The 16,242-nt window shown below is 50.3% G+C and overlaps 5 non-coding genes and 9 pseudogenes across 5 annotated transcripts; 5 read left to right on the forward strand and 9 right to left on the reverse strand.

The window, feature by feature from the left end:
- The first annotated feature begins 502 nt into the window (after positions 1-502).
- Positions 503-668, forward strand: LOC137328192 (U1 spliceosomal RNA). The gene has a single exon (XR_010964679.1). It is a non-coding gene; the product is annotated as a U1 spliceosomal RNA (small nuclear RNA).
- Positions 669-1,600: 932 nt separating this feature from the next.
- Positions 1,601-1,729, reverse strand: LOC137330283 (U2 spliceosomal RNA; annotated as a pseudogene).
- Positions 1,730-2,573: 844 nt separating this feature from the next.
- On the reverse strand, positions 2,574-2,779 carry LOC137328841 (U2 spliceosomal RNA; annotated as a pseudogene).
- A 1,231-nt stretch (positions 2,780-4,010) lies between these two features.
- LOC137328310 (U1 spliceosomal RNA) lies at positions 4,011-4,176 on the forward strand. The gene has a single exon (XR_010964775.1). It is a non-coding gene; the product is annotated as a U1 spliceosomal RNA (small nuclear RNA).
- A 932-nt stretch (positions 4,177-5,108) lies between these two features.
- LOC137330284 (U2 spliceosomal RNA) lies at positions 5,109-5,237 on the reverse strand (annotated as a pseudogene).
- Positions 5,238-6,081: 844 nt separating this feature from the next.
- On the reverse strand, positions 6,082-6,287 carry LOC137328842 (U2 spliceosomal RNA; annotated as a pseudogene).
- A 1,231-nt stretch (positions 6,288-7,518) lies between these two features.
- LOC137328428 (U1 spliceosomal RNA) lies at positions 7,519-7,684 on the forward strand. The gene has a single exon (XR_010964789.1). It is a non-coding gene; the product is annotated as a U1 spliceosomal RNA (small nuclear RNA).
- A 932-nt stretch (positions 7,685-8,616) lies between these two features.
- Positions 8,617-8,745, reverse strand: LOC137330285 (U2 spliceosomal RNA; annotated as a pseudogene).
- Positions 8,746-9,589: 844 nt separating this feature from the next.
- Positions 9,590-9,795, reverse strand: LOC137328843 (U2 spliceosomal RNA; annotated as a pseudogene).
- Positions 9,796-11,026: 1,231 nt separating this feature from the next.
- LOC137328544 (U1 spliceosomal RNA) lies at positions 11,027-11,192 on the forward strand. Its single transcript, XR_010964801.1, has one exon. It is a non-coding gene; the product is annotated as a U1 spliceosomal RNA (small nuclear RNA).
- Positions 11,193-12,124: 932 nt separating this feature from the next.
- Positions 12,125-12,253, reverse strand: LOC137330286 (U2 spliceosomal RNA; annotated as a pseudogene).
- An 844-nt stretch (positions 12,254-13,097) lies between these two features.
- LOC137328844 (U2 spliceosomal RNA) lies at positions 13,098-13,303 on the reverse strand (annotated as a pseudogene).
- Positions 13,304-14,534: 1,231 nt separating this feature from the next.
- On the forward strand, positions 14,535-14,700 carry LOC137328660 (U1 spliceosomal RNA). Its single transcript, XR_010964815.1, has one exon. It is a non-coding gene; the product is annotated as a U1 spliceosomal RNA (small nuclear RNA).
- Positions 14,701-15,632: 932 nt separating this feature from the next.
- Positions 15,633-15,761, reverse strand: LOC137330287 (U2 spliceosomal RNA; annotated as a pseudogene).
- Between the last annotated feature and the right edge of the window lie 481 nt (positions 15,762-16,242).

A 16,242-nucleotide genomic window follows, 5' to 3' on the forward strand; every position in this document is an offset into this window, starting at 1 on the left:
AAAGAAACAAGGCGTTAATGTTTCAGAAGTGCCTATTGAAAGATGTCTCTCAAGCTGCTCCCTGACTGGGCCCTGTCCATTGTCACGTTAATCCCAGGGCGGGGCGGGACTGCTTTGACCAGGAGACCTGTTTTCTGGGACGCAGGTGTGACATTCCAGGGAGTGCACCTGCTTTGTGCTGATTCGAAACGACCACGACAACGGCAACTTGCAGTTCTATATTACCACGACAACGCGCGTGTATATATTGCTACAGCAACAACTGGAGGCGGGACATTTCCCTTGAAGGGCGACATGCAAACAACCATCGCCGGCACCGCATCGCTGCAGTATTTTCTCCCAGAGTGTATCATCGGATATACGGTACGATATTTGAGCGGAATTAATCTCTCAGAGCATCAGCACGTTGCGAGCGAAGGGACGTTTTGATTCTTAAAACCTGCCCTTGCAATCGTAAAAGGTAGCGAATGCTGTCTAGTGGCAGTGTGTGGCGACCCAAGGCATACTTACCTGGCAGGGGAGAATCTGTGATCCCGAAGGCGGATCTCCCAGGATGAGGCTAGCCCATTGCACTTGGGGTGTGCGCTGACGCCTGCGATGTCCCCAAATGCGGGATACTCGACTGCAAAATTTGTGGTAGTGGGGGACTGCGTTCGCGCTCTCCCCTGCATCGAAACGAAAAGTTAGATTGTCGACCCCGCGGTCCACCAATCGGATGGGTGACGGTGTTGTGTGTGTGTGTGTGTGTGTGTGTGTGTGTGTACGTATGTCAGTCAGTCTCTCACTCAGAGCTGCTGTGGAAGGAAACCTTTTTAAAAAGAACTTGCATATCGAAAGAAAGATGTGTCTCAAGCTGCCGGGGCCCTGTCCATTGTCACGTTAATGGCTGGACTGCTTTGACCAGGAGACCTGTTTCCTGGGTCGGAGGTGTGAGATTCCAGGGGACCTGCTTTGTGCTGATTTCCAATGGCCGTCCCTCCCTCCCTCCCCCCAGGCCTTCCTTCTGAACACCTTTGGCGTTTTATCGAGGGCCAGAAGCCTGCCTGTGAAAGGGAAGGATCAGCCGGTCGGCCCCCTGCTGGTCGCTGCTGCTCGTGGAGCAGGCGTGCGTGTCCTCAGCCTCTCGGACAGGTTCCTCAGGCGGTTCCCAGGTGGCCCAGTGGTCGAGGACGCAACCTTTTAAATCGTTGAGACCCGGGTTCCAATCCCGGTCGGGGGGATGATTTTCTGGTGCAGATTAATTGGCACCACTCAAAGAAAGTCTCCCCTCCTGAGCGCAATGCTCCACCCTCACCACCACTGCCTTTTCCTCACCGAGACAAACAGACAGTCCGTCCAGTCCAGGAGCGCAGTTTTCATTTGTACTCAGACCCTGCTTGTTTAAAGTTAAGTTATTTTGCAGTTTGAATTATAATCGCTGCCTGCGTGCGAGCGAGCGAGCGAGCGAGCGAACGAGCGGCACTCAGCCCAGGAGAAGAAAAGAATACCACTGAGCTGAGAAAGTAAGTGCAATATATCAGCTTTATTCTCAGTCATAATACGTACACACGGACAGAGACGCTGGGAAAGAGCTGTTTTTCCTTTTGAATATCTCCCCACAGGGAGGTGCACCGTTGCCAGAGACACTGCAATACTGGGTCGATGCGTGGAGTGGACGGAGCCAAGCCCCTATTCCATCTCCCTGTTGCAAAATTCAATTTAATATTCGGTCCCAAAGCCGAGAAGCGATAACCTCCTGAATAGACGTTTGCCATTTGACTGAGTGTGAAAAGACTGAGTGTCAAAGTGGAAATGGCAACTCAAGCCCTCTGCTGGTGACACTGCTGCTACTGTAGGGAGCCATGTGTTCAGCCTTCTGTATATGTTTGCAGGGGATTGAGGGCAACTCCCCTGGTGGTCTAGTGGTTAGGACGCAACATTTAAAACTCGTTGAGACCCGGGTTCGAATCCCGGTCAGGGGATGATTTTCTGGTGCAGATTAATTGGCACCGTTCAAGAAAATCTCCCATCCTGAGCGCAATGCTCCACCCAAACCAGTGCCTTTTACTCACCTTAACACTCAGTTAGCAGCACAGTTTGATCTCACAGCTTCCAATGTGGCCATTCACAGTGCACTCCCTCCAAACACACACGCACTGTCTGCTCGCATTTTTAAAGTCAGCAACGTGAAGTTATTTCGCCTCTCGCTTGTGGCAGTTTGAACGTTAACATTGTGTCTCTCTCGCGCTCTCTGTTTCGGGAAATGTCTGACTTGGAAACAATTAATTCTGGAACTGCCAGTTTAAAACTGCAGTAATTTTTCACACAACAACTGGAGTTGAATGTTTCAGGTCAGGAGACCAAGTCTGTGGAAGGTGGCACGTCCCAATACACAGGCTTGCAGCTTCCTGAAAAGTGACCTGAGACTGACGTCTTTCCCTCCAAGGTAAAACTGCAAGAGGGAAAAGGAAGAAAGGGAGTGGCACTCATCCATCCCAGGAGTAAACAAAAAAACCACAGTTGCAATATCTCAGCATTCTGAGTAATAATACAGGCTCCAAAAATCCGTTCAGCATTTTGAATATCTCCCCACAGGGAGGTGCACCGTTGCCAGAGACACTGTAATACTGGGTCGATGCGTGGAGTGGACGGAGCAAGCTCTTGTTCCATCTCCCTGTTCCAAAAATCAATTTAATATTTGGTCCCCAGATAGGGGACATATCAGATATTAAACTGATAAGAACAGAAACTTTTTTTTTTTTTTTTCTGACACTCTGGGGTGCCTTATTGCCTTACAGATTCATTCCAGATTCCTTGCAGTGACATTACATCAAGCCAAAGCTCTACAAGCCAAAGCTCTACACTCTGCCCGAGGGGATTTCTCCCTGACTGCATCCCCCCGGCATACAATGGCAGGAAGGCTCCAAATGGTTGCCTTCCCCCACTTGACCACTTGATCTTCGCCAAAAGGCCGAGAAGCGATAACGCGCTCGATGCGAATTGATCTCCGCTCCTGTTTTCCCTCCCTCTTTGGTCTCTGGCTGACTGTGTCTAAAGCAGTCTAGAAGCACTGCCGTTCTCTCCCACTCTGGGCACATTTTTGCCACCGTTTCTAATTGCAACAGTGGATCAGTTTAAAGAAGTTGCCGTTTTTTCCTTTCTTGCTAGGATTGCTTGACAGATTGGTAAATTTGCCAGTCGGCCACCGATCAGATGGGAGAAGGTGGCGTCTCAACGGACCTCCGTCAGTCAGTCTCAGTCACTAACTCACTGCCGTGGAAGGAAACCGCTTTAAAGAAAACTAGTGACGTGACGTGACGTGTCTCACAGCGAGTGAGTGAGATTGCAACGGCCAATTGAGAAAGAGGTGAGGTGCTGACAATCAGCAGCTCGTGTTTAAACGTTCATTCCACAGCAGGCAAGACCAATCAAAAGAAAATACTGCAGATGCTGGCTCGGCTGGCTGGGCTGGCTGGCTGGAAATGGGAAATAAAAACACAAGACGTGTTAAAGGCTGGTTAAACTGTCGAAAGAAACAAGGCGTTAATGTTTCAGAAGTGCCTATTGAAAGATGTCTCTCAAGCTGCTCCCTGACTGGGCCCTGTCCATTGTCACGTTAATCCCAGGGCGGGGCGGGACTGCTTTGACCAGGAGACCTGTTTTCTGGGACGCAGGTGTGACATTCCAGGGAGTGCACCTGCTTTGTGCTGATTCGAAACGACCACGACAACGGCAACTTGCAGTTCTATATTACCACGACAACGCGCGTGTATATATTGCTACAGCAACAACTGGAGGCGGGACATTTCCCTTGAAGGGCGACATGCAAACAACCATCGCCGGCACCGCATCGCTGCAGTATTTTCTCCCAGAGTGTATCATCGGATATACGGTACGATATTTGAGCGGAATTAATCTCTCAGAGCATCAGCACGTTGCGAGCGAAGGGACGTTTTGATTCTTAAAACCTGCCCTTGCAATCGTAAAAGGTAGCGAATGCTGTCTAGTGGCAGTGTGTGGCGACCCAAGGCATACTTACCTGGCAGGGGAGAATCTGTGATCCCGAAGGCGGATCTCCCAGGATGAGGCTAGCCCATTGCACTTGGGGTGTGCGCTGACGCCTGCGATGTCCCCAAATGCGGGATACTCGACTGCAAAATTTGTGGTAGTGGGGGACTGCGTTCGCGCTCTCCCCTGCATCGAAACGAAAAGTTAGATTGTCGACCCCGCGGTCCACCAATCGGATGGGTGACGGTGTTGTGTGTGTGTGTGTGTGTGTGTGTGTGTGTGTACGTATGTCAGTCAGTCTCTCACTCAGAGCTGCTGTGGAAGGAAACCTTTTTAAAAAGAACTTGCATATCGAAAGAAAGATGTGTCTCAAGCTGCCGGGGCCCTGTCCATTGTCACGTTAATGGCTGGACTGCTTTGACCAGGAGACCTGTTTCCTGGGTCGGAGGTGTGAGATTCCAGGGGACCTGCTTTGTGCTGATTTCCAATGGCCGTCCCTCCCTCCCTCCCCCCAGGCCTTCCTTCTGAACACCTTTGGCGTTTTATCGAGGGCCAGAAGCCTGCCTGTGAAAGGGAAGGATCAGCCGGTCGGCCCCCTGCTGGTCGCTGCTGCTCGTGGAGCAGGCGTGCGTGTCCTCAGCCTCTCGGACAGGTTCCTCAGGCGGTTCCCAGGTGGCCCAGTGGTCGAGGACGCAACCTTTTAAATCGTTGAGACCCGGGTTCCAATCCCGGTCGGGGGGATGATTTTCTGGTGCAGATTAATTGGCACCACTCAAAGAAAGTCTCCCCTCCTGAGCGCAATGCTCCACCCTCACCACCACTGCCTTTTCCTCACCGAGACAAACAGACAGTCCGTCCAGTCCAGGAGCGCAGTTTTCATTTGTACTCAGACCCTGCTTGTTTAAAGTTAAGTTATTTTGCAGTTTGAATTATAATCGCTGCCTGCGTGCGAGCGAGCGAGCGAGCGAGCGAACGAGCGGCACTCAGCCCAGGAGAAGAAAAGAATACCACTGAGCTGAGAAAGTAAGTGCAATATATCAGCTTTATTCTCAGTCATAATACGTACACACGGACAGAGACGCTGGGAAAGAGCTGTTTTTCCTTTTGAATATCTCCCCACAGGGAGGTGCACCGTTGCCAGAGACACTGCAATACTGGGTCGATGCGTGGAGTGGACGGAGCCAAGCCCCTATTCCATCTCCCTGTTGCAAAATTCAATTTAATATTCGGTCCCAAAGCCGAGAAGCGATAACCTCCTGAATAGACGTTTGCCATTTGACTGAGTGTGAAAAGACTGAGTGTCAAAGTGGAAATGGCAACTCAAGCCCTCTGCTGGTGACACTGCTGCTACTGTAGGGAGCCATGTGTTCAGCCTTCTGTATATGTTTGCAGGGGATTGAGGGCAACTCCCCTGGTGGTCTAGTGGTTAGGACGCAACATTTAAAACTCGTTGAGACCCGGGTTCGAATCCCGGTCAGGGGATGATTTTCTGGTGCAGATTAATTGGCACCGTTCAAGAAAATCTCCCATCCTGAGCGCAATGCTCCACCCAAACCAGTGCCTTTTACTCACCTTAACACTCAGTTAGCAGCACAGTTTGATCTCACAGCTTCCAATGTGGCCATTCACAGTGCACTCCCTCCAAACACACACGCACTGTCTGCTCGCATTTTTAAAGTCAGCAACGTGAAGTTATTTCGCCTCTCGCTTGTGGCAGTTTGAACGTTAACATTGTGTCTCTCTCGCGCTCTCTGTTTCGGGAAATGTCTGACTTGGAAACAATTAATTCTGGAACTGCCAGTTTAAAACTGCAGTAATTTTTCACACAACAACTGGAGTTGAATGTTTCAGGTCAGGAGACCAAGTCTGTGGAAGGTGGCACGTCCCAATACACAGGCTTGCAGCTTCCTGAAAAGTGACCTGAGACTGACGTCTTTCCCTCCAAGGTAAAACTGCAAGAGGGAAAAGGAAGAAAGGGAGTGGCACTCATCCATCCCAGGAGTAAACAAAAAAACCACAGTTGCAATATCTCAGCATTCTGAGTAATAATACAGGCTCCAAAAATCCGTTCAGCATTTTGAATATCTCCCCACAGGGAGGTGCACCGTTGCCAGAGACACTGTAATACTGGGTCGATGCGTGGAGTGGACGGAGCAAGCTCTTGTTCCATCTCCCTGTTCCAAAAATCAATTTAATATTTGGTCCCCAGATAGGGGACATATCAGATATTAAACTGATAAGAACAGAAACTTTTTTTTTTTTTTTTCTGACACTCTGGGGTGCCTTATTGCCTTACAGATTCATTCCAGATTCCTTGCAGTGACATTACATCAAGCCAAAGCTCTACAAGCCAAAGCTCTACACTCTGCCCGAGGGGATTTCTCCCTGACTGCATCCCCCCGGCATACAATGGCAGGAAGGCTCCAAATGGTTGCCTTCCCCCACTTGACCACTTGATCTTCGCCAAAAGGCCGAGAAGCGATAACGCGCTCGATGCGAATTGATCTCCGCTCCTGTTTTCCCTCCCTCTTTGGTCTCTGGCTGACTGTGTCTAAAGCAGTCTAGAAGCACTGCCGTTCTCTCCCACTCTGGGCACATTTTTGCCACCGTTTCTAATTGCAACAGTGGATCAGTTTAAAGAAGTTGCCGTTTTTTCCTTTCTTGCTAGGATTGCTTGACAGATTGGTAAATTTGCCAGTCGGCCACCGATCAGATGGGAGAAGGTGGTGTCTCAACGGACCTCCGTCAGTCAGTCTCAGTCACTAACTCACTGCCGTGGAAGGAAACCGCTTTAAAGAAAACTAGTGACGTGACGTGACGTGTCTCACAGCGAGTGAGTGAGATTGCAACGGCCAATTGAGAAAGAGGTGAGGTGCTGACAATCAGCAGCTCGTGTTTAAACGTTCATTCCACAGCAGGCAAGACCAATCAAAAGAAAATACTGCAGATGCTGGCTCGGCTGGCTGGGCTGGCTGGCTGGAAATGGGAAATAAAAACACAAGACGTGTTAAAGGCTGGTTAAACTGTCGAAAGAAACAAGGCGTTAATGTTTCAGAAGTGCCTATTGAAAGATGTCTCTCAAGCTGCTCCCTGACTGGGCCCTGTCCATTGTCACGTTAATCCCAGGGCGGGGCGGGACTGCTTTGACCAGGAGACCTGTTTTCTGGGACGCAGGTGTGACATTCCAGGGAGTGCACCTGCTTTGTGCTGATTCGAAACGACCACGACAACGGCAACTTGCAGTTCTATATTACCACGACAACGCGCGTGTATATATTGCTACAGCAACAACTGGAGGCGGGACATTTCCCTTGAAGGGCGACATGCAAACAACCATCGCCGGCACCGCATCGCTGCAGTATTTTCTCCCAGAGTGTATCATCGGATATACGGTACGATATTTGAGCGGAATTAATCTCTCAGAGCATCAGCACGTTGCGAGCGAAGGGACGTTTTGATTCTTAAAACCTGCCCTTGCAATCGTAAAAGGTAGCGAATGCTGTCTAGTGGCAGTGTGTGGCGACCCAAGGCATACTTACCTGGCAGGGGAGAATCTGTGATCCCGAAGGCGGATCTCCCAGGATGAGGCTAGCCCATTGCACTTGGGGTGTGCGCTGACGCCTGCGATGTCCCCAAATGCGGGATACTCGACTGCAAAATTTGTGGTAGTGGGGGACTGCGTTCGCGCTCTCCCCTGCATCGAAACGAAAAGTTAGATTGTCGACCCCGCGGTCCACCAATCGGATGGGTGACGGTGTTGTGTGTGTGTGTGTGTGTGTGTGTGTGTGTGTACGTATGTCAGTCAGTCTCTCACTCAGAGCTGCTGTGGAAGGAAACCTTTTTAAAAAGAACTTGCATATCGAAAGAAAGATGTGTCTCAAGCTGCCGGGGCCCTGTCCATTGTCACGTTAATGGCTGGACTGCTTTGACCAGGAGACCTGTTTCCTGGGTCGGAGGTGTGAGATTCCAGGGGACCTGCTTTGTGCTGATTTCCAATGGCCGTCCCTCCCTCCCTCCCCCCAGGCCTTCCTTCTGAACACCTTTGGCGTTTTATCGAGGGCCAGAAGCCTGCCTGTGAAAGGGAAGGATCAGCCGGTCGGCCCCCTGCTGGTCGCTGCTGCTCGTGGAGCAGGCGTGCGTGTCCTCAGCCTCTCGGACAGGTTCCTCAGGCGGTTCCCAGGTGGCCCAGTGGTCGAGGACGCAACCTTTTAAATCGTTGAGACCCGGGTTCCAATCCCGGTCGGGGGGATGATTTTCTGGTGCAGATTAATTGGCACCACTCAAAGAAAGTCTCCCCTCCTGAGCGCAATGCTCCACCCTCACCACCACTGCCTTTTCCTCACCGAGACAAACAGACAGTCCGTCCAGTCCAGGAGCGCAGTTTTCATTTGTACTCAGACCCTGCTTGTTTAAAGTTAAGTTATTTTGCAGTTTGAATTATAATCGCTGCCTGCGTGCGAGCGAGCGAGCGAGCGAGCGAACGAGCGGCACTCAGCCCAGGAGAAGAAAAGAATACCACTGAGCTGAGAAAGTAAGTGCAATATATCAGCTTTATTCTCAGTCATAATACGTACACACGGACAGAGACGCTGGGAAAGAGCTGTTTTTCCTTTTGAATATCTCCCCACAGGGAGGTGCACCGTTGCCAGAGACACTGCAATACTGGGTCGATGCGTGGAGTGGACGGAGCCAAGCCCCTATTCCATCTCCCTGTTGCAAAATTCAATTTAATATTCGGTCCCAAAGCCGAGAAGCGATAACCTCCTGAATAGACGTTTGCCATTTGACTGAGTGTGAAAAGACTGAGTGTCAAAGTGGAAATGGCAACTCAAGCCCTCTGCTGGTGACACTGCTGCTACTGTAGGGAGCCATGTGTTCAGCCTTCTGTATATGTTTGCAGGGGATTGAGGGCAACTCCCCTGGTGGTCTAGTGGTTAGGACGCAACATTTAAAACTCGTTGAGACCCGGGTTCGAATCCCGGTCAGGGGATGATTTTCTGGTGCAGATTAATTGGCACCGTTCAAGAAAATCTCCCATCCTGAGCGCAATGCTCCACCCAAACCAGTGCCTTTTACTCACCTTAACACTCAGTTAGCAGCACAGTTTGATCTCACAGCTTCCAATGTGGCCATTCACAGTGCACTCCCTCCAAACACACACGCACTGTCTGCTCGCATTTTTAAAGTCAGCAACGTGAAGTTATTTCGCCTCTCGCTTGTGGCAGTTTGAACGTTAACATTGTGTCTCTCTCGCGCTCTCTGTTTCGGGAAATGTCTGACTTGGAAACAATTAATTCTGGAACTGCCAGTTTAAAACTGCAGTAATTTTTCACACAACAACTGGAGTTGAATGTTTCAGGTCAGGAGACCAAGTCTGTGGAAGGTGGCACGTCCCAATACACAGGCTTGCAGCTTCCTGAAAAGTGACCTGAGACTGACGTCTTTCCCTCCAAGGTAAAACTGCAAGAGGGAAAAGGAAGAAAGGGAGTGGCACTCATCCATCCCAGGAGTAAACAAAAAAACCACAGTTGCAATATCTCAGCATTCTGAGTAATAATACAGGCTCCAAAAATCCGTTCAGCATTTTGAATATCTCCCCACAGGGAGGTGCACCGTTGCCAGAGACACTGTAATACTGGGTCGATGCGTGGAGTGGACGGAGCAAGCTCTTGTTCCATCTCCCTGTTCCAAAAATCAATTTAATATTTGGTCCCCAGATAGGGGACATATCAGATATTAAACTGATAAGAACAGAAACTTTTTTTTTTTTTTTTCTGACACTCTGGGGTGCCTTATTGCCTTACAGATTCATTCCAGATTCCTTGCAGTGACATTACATCAAGCCAAAGCTCTACAAGCCAAAGCTCTACACTCTGCCCGAGGGGATTTCTCCCTGACTGCATCCCCCCGGCATACAATGGCAGGAAGGCTCCAAATGGTTGCCTTCCCCCACTTGACCACTTGATCTTCGCCAAAAGGCCGAGAAGCGATAACGCGCTCGATGCGAATTGATCTCCGCTCCTGTTTTCCCTCCCTCTTTGGTCTCTGGCTGACTGTGTCTAAAGCAGTCTAGAAGCACTGCCGTTCTCTCCCACTCTGGGCACATTTTTGCCACCGTTTCTAATTGCAACAGTGGATCAGTTTAAAGAAGTTGCCGTTTTTTCCTTTCTTGCTAGGATTGCTTGACAGATTGGTAAATTTGCCAGTCGGCCACCGATCAGATGGGAGAAGGTGGTGTCTCAACGGACCTCCGTCAGTCAGTCTCAGTCACTAACTCACTGCCGTGGAAGGAAACCGCTTTAAAGAAAACTAGTGACGTGACGTGACGTGTCTCACAGCGAGTGAGTGAGATTGCAACGGCCAATTGAGAAAGAGGTGAGGTGCTGACAATCAGCAGCTCGTGTTTAAACGTTCATTCCACAGCAGGCAAGACCAATCAAAAGAAAATACTGCAGATGCTGGCTCGGCTGGCTGGGCTGGCTGGCTGGAAATGGGAAATAAAAACACAAGACGTGTTAAAGGCTGGTTAAACTGTCGAAAGAAACAAGGCGTTAATGTTTCAGAAGTGCCTATTGAAAGATGTCTCTCAAGCTGCTCCCTGACTGGGCCCTGTCCATTGTCACGTTAATCCCAGGGCGGGGCGGGACTGCTTTGACCAGGAGACCTGTTTTCTGGGACGCAGGTGTGACATTCCAGGGAGTGCACCTGCTTTGTGCTGATTCGAAACGACCACGACAACGGCAACTTGCAGTTCTATATTACCACGACAACGCGCGTGTATATATTGCTACAGCAACAACTGGAGGCGGGACATTTCCCTTGAAGGGCGACATGCAAACAACCATCGCCGGCACCGCATCGCTGCAGTATTTTCTCCCAGAGTGTATCATCGGATATACGGTACGATATTTGAGCGGAATTAATCTCTCAGAGCATCAGCACGTTGCGAGCGAAGGGACGTTTTGATTCTTAAAACCTGCCCTTGCAATCGTAAAAGGTAGCGAATGCTGTCTAGTGGCAGTGTGTGGCGACCCAAGGCATACTTACCTGGCAGGGGAGAATCTGTGATCCCGAAGGCGGATCTCCCAGGATGAGGCTAGCCCATTGCACTTGGGGTGTGCGCTGACGCCTGCGATGTCCCCAAATGCGGGATACTCGACTGCAAAATTTGTGGTAGTGGGGGACTGCGTTCGCGCTCTCCCCTGCATCGAAACGAAAAGTTAGATTGTCGACCCCGCGGTCCACCAATCGGATGGGTGACGGTGTTGTGTGTGTGTGTGTGTGTGTGTGTGTGTGTGTACGTATGTCAGTCAGTCTCTCACTCAGAGCTGCTGTGGAAGGAAACCTTTTTAAAAAGAACTTGCATATCGAAAGAAAGATGTGTCTCAAGCTGCCGGGGCCCTGTCCATTGTCACGTTAATGGCTGGACTGCTTTGACCAGGAGACCTGTTTCCTGGGTCGGAGGTGTGAGATTCCAGGGGACCTGCTTTGTGCTGATTTCCAATGGCCGTCCCTCCCTCCCTCCCCCCAGGCCTTCCTTCTGAACACCTTTGGCGTTTTATCGAGGGCCAGAAGCCTGCCTGTGAAAGGGAAGGATCAGCCGGTCGGCCCCCTGCTGGTCGCTGCTGCTCGTGGAGCAGGCGTGCGTGTCCTCAGCCTCTCGGACAGGTTCCTCAGGCGGTTCCCAGGTGGCCCAGTGGTCGAGGACGCAACCTTTTAAATCGTTGAGACCCGGGTTCCAATCCCGGTCGGGGGGATGATTTTCTGGTGCAGATTAATTGGCACCACTCAAAGAAAGTCTCCCCTCCTGAGCGCAATGCTCCACCCTCACCACCACTGCCTTTTCCTCACCGAGACAAACAGACAGTCCGTCCAGTCCAGGAGCGCAGTTTTCATTTGTACTCAGACCCTGCTTGTTTAAAGTTAAGTTATTTTGCAGTTTGAATTATAATCGCTGCCTGCGTGCGAGCGAGCGAGCGAGCGAGCGAACGAGCGGCACTCAGCCCAGGAGAAGAAAAGAATACCACTGAGCTGAGAAAGTAAGTGCAATATATCAGCTTTATTCTCAGTCATAATACGTACACACGGACAGAGACGCTGGGAAAGAGCTGTTTTTCCTTTTGAATATCTCCCCACAGGGAGGTGCACCGTTGCCAGAGACACTGCAATACTGGGTCGATGCGTGGAGTGGACGGAGCCAAGCCCCTATTCCATCTCCCTGTTGCAAAATTCAATTTAATATTCGGTCCCAAAGCCGAGAAGCGATAACCTCCTGAATAGACGTTTGCCATTTGACTGAGTGTGAAAAGACTGAGTGTCAAAGTGGAAATGGCAACTCAAGCCCTCTGCTGGTGACACTGCTGCTACTGTAGGGAGCCATGTGTTCAGCCTTCTGTATATGTTTGCAGGGGATTGAGGGCAACTCCCCTGGTGGTCTAGTGGTTAGGACGCAACATTTAAAACTCGTTGAGACCCGGGTTCGAATCCCGGTCAGGGGATGATTTTCTGGTGCAGATTAATTGGCACCGTTCAAGAAAATCTCCCATCCTGAGCGCAATGCTCCACCCAAACCAGTGCCTTTTACTCACCTTAACACTCAGTTAGCAGCACAGTTTGATCTCACAGCTTCCAATGTGGCCATTCACAGTGCACTCCCTCCAAACACACACGCACTGTCTGCTCGCATTTTTAAAGTCAGCAACGTGAAGTTATTTCGCCTCTCGCTTGTGGCAGTTTGAACGTTAACATTGTGTCTCTCTCGCGCTCTCTGTTTCGGGAAATGTCTGACTTGGAAACAATTAATTCTGGAACTGCCAGTTTAAAACTGCAGTAATTTTTCACACAACAACTGGAGTTGAATGTTTCAGGTCAGGAGACCAAGTCTGTGGAAGGTGGCACGTCCCAATACACAGGCTTGCAGCTTCCTGAAAAGTGACCTGAGACTGACGTCTTTCCCTCCAAGGTAAAACTGCAAGAGGGAAAAGGAAGAAAGGGAGTGGCACTCATCCATCCCAGGAGTAAACAAAAAAACCACAGTTGCAATATCTCAGCATTCTGAGTAATAATACAGGCTCCAAAAATCCGTTCAGCATTTTGAATATCTCCCCACAGGGAGGTGCACCGTTGCCAGAGACACTGTAATACTGGGTCGATGCGTGGAGTGGACGGAGCAAGCTCTTGTTCCATCTCCCTGTTCCAAAAATCAATTTAATATTTGGTCCCCAGATAGGGGACATATCAGATATTAAACTGATAAGAACAGAAACTTTTTTTTTTTTTTTTCTGACACTCTGGGGTGCCTTATTGCCTTACAGATTCATTCCAGATTCCTTGCAGTGACATTACATCAAGCCAAAGCTCTACAAGCCAAAGCTCTACACTCTGCCCGAGGGGATTTCTCCCTGACTGCATCCCCCCGGCATACAATGGCAGGAAGGCTCCAAATGGTTGCCTTCCCCCACTTGACCACTTGATCTTCGCCAAAAGGCCGAGAAGCGATAACGCGCTCGATGCGAATTGATCTCCGCTCCTGTTTTCCCTCCCTCTTTGGTCTCTGGCTGACTGTGTCTAAAGCAGTCTAGAAGCACTGCCGTTCTCTCCCACTCTGGGCACATTTTTGCCACCGTTTCTAATTGCAACAGTGGATCAGTTTAAAGAAGTTGCCGTTTTTTCCTTTCTTGCTAGGATTGCTTGACAGATTGGTAAATTTGCCAGTCGGCCACCGATCAGATGGGAGAAGGTGGTGTCTCAACGGACCTCCGTCAGTCAGTCTCAGTCACTAACTCACTGCCGTGGAAGGAAACCGCTTTAAAGAAAACTAGTGACGTGACGTGACGTGTCTCACAGCGAGTGAGTGAGATTGCAACGGCCAATTGAGAAAGAGGTGAGGTGCTGACAATCAGCAGCTCGTGTTTAAACGTTCATTCCACAGCAGGCAAGACCAATCAAAAGAAAATACTGCAGATGCTGGCTCGGCTGGCTGGGCTGGCTGGCTGGAAATGGGAAATAAAAACACAAGACGTGTTAAAGGCTGGTTAAACTGTCGAAAGAAACAAGGCGTTAATGTTTCAGAAGTGCCTATTGAAAGATGTCTCTCAAGCTGCTCCCTGACTGGGCCCTGTCCATTGTCACGTTAATCCCAGGGCGGGGCGGGACTGCTTTGACCAGGAGACCTGTTTTCTGGGACGCAGGTGTGACATTCCAGGGAGTGCACCTGCTTTGTGCTGATTCGAAACGACCACGACAACGGCAACTTGCAGTTCTATATTACCACGACAACGCGCGTGTATATATTGCTACAGCAACAACTGGAGGCGGGACATTTCCCTTGAAGGGCGACATGCAAACAACCATCGCCGGCACCGCATCGCTGCAGTATTTTCTCCCAGAGTGTATCATCGGATATACGGTACGATATTTGAGCGGAATTAATCTCTCAGAGCATCAGCACGTTGCGAGCGAAGGGACGTTTTGATTCTTAAAACCTGCCCTTGCAATCGTAAAAGGTAGCGAATGCTGTCTAGTGGCAGTGTGTGGCGACCCAAGGCATACTTACCTGGCAGGGGAGAATCTGTGATCCCGAAGGCGGATCTCCCAGGATGAGGCTAGCCCATTGCACTTGGGGTGTGCGCTGACGCCTGCGATGTCCCCAAATGCGGGATACTCGACTGCAAAATTTGTGGTAGTGGGGGACTGCGTTCGCGCTCTCCCCTGCATCGAAACGAAAAGTTAGATTGTCGACCCCGCGGTCCACCAATCGGATGGGTGACGGTGTTGTGTGTGTGTGTGTGTGTGTGTGTGTGTGTGTACGTATGTCAGTCAGTCTCTCACTCAGAGCTGCTGTGGAAGGAAACCTTTTTAAAAAGAACTTGCATATCGAAAGAAAGATGTGTCTCAAGCTGCCGGGGCCCTGTCCATTGTCACGTTAATGGCTGGACTGCTTTGACCAGGAGACCTGTTTCCTGGGTCGGAGGTGTGAGATTCCAGGGGACCTGCTTTGTGCTGATTTCCAATGGCCGTCCCTCCCTCCCTCCCCCCAGGCCTTCCTTCTGAACACCTTTGGCGTTTTATCGAGGGCCAGAAGCCTGCCTGTGAAAGGGAAGGATCAGCCGGTCGGCCCCCTGCTGGTCGCTGCTGCTCGTGGAGCAGGCGTGCGTGTCCTCAGCCTCTCGGACAGGTTCCTCAGGCGGTTCCCAGGTGGCCCAGTGGTCGAGGACGCAACCTTTTAAATCGTTGAGACCCGGGTTCCAATCCCGGTCGGGGGGATGATTTTCTGGTGCAGATTAATTGGCACCACTCAAAGAAAGTCTCCCCTCCTGAGCGCAATGCTCCACCCTCACCACCACTGCCTTTTCCTCACCGAGACAAACAGACAGTCCGTCCAGTCCAGGAGCGCAGTTTTCATTTGTACTCAGACCCTGCTTGTTTAAAGTTAAGTTATTTTGCAGTTTGAATTATAATCGCTGCCTGCGTGCGAGCGAGCGAGCGAGCGAGCGAACGAGCGGCACTCAGCCCAGGAGAAGAAAAGAATACCACTGAGCTGAGAAAGTAAGTGCAATATATCAGCTTTATTCTCAGTCATAATACGTACACACGGACAGAGACGCTGGGAAAGAGCTGTTTTTCCTTTTGAATATCTCCCCACAGGGAGGTGCACCGTTGCCAGAGACACTGCAATACTGGGTCGATGCGTGGAGTGGACGGAGCCAAGCCCCTATTCCATCTCCCTGTTGCAAAATTCAATTTAATATTCGGTCCCAAAGCCGAGAAGCGATAACCTCCTGAATAGACGTTTGCCATTTGACTGAGTGTGAAAAGACTGAGTGTCAAAGTGGAAATGGCAACTCAAGCCCTCTGCTGGTGACACTGCTGCTACTGTAGGGAGCCATGTGTTCAGCCTTCTGTATATGTTTGCAGGGGATTGAGGGCAACTCCCCTGGTGGTCTAGTGGTTAGGACGCAACATTTAAAACTCGTTGAGACCCGGGTTCGAATCCCGGTCAGGGGATGATTTTCTGGTGCAGATTAATTGGCACCGTTCAAGAAAATCTCCCATCCTGAGCGCAATGCTCCACCCAAACCAGTGCCTTTTACTCACCTTAACACTCAGTTAGCAGCACAGTTTGATCTCACAGCTTCCAATGTGGCCATTCACAGTGCACTCCCTCCAAACACACACGCACTGTCTGCTCGCATTTTTAAAGTCAGCAACGTGAAGTTATTTCGCCTCTCGCTTGTGGCAGTTTGAACGTTAACA

Source organism: Heptranchias perlo, chromosome 12, assembly GCF_035084215.1.
Source record: "Heptranchias perlo isolate sHepPer1 chromosome 12, sHepPer1.hap1, whole genome shotgun sequence".
NCBI classification, from domain to species: Eukaryota; Metazoa; Chordata; class Chondrichthyes; order Hexanchiformes; family Hexanchidae; genus Heptranchias; species Heptranchias perlo.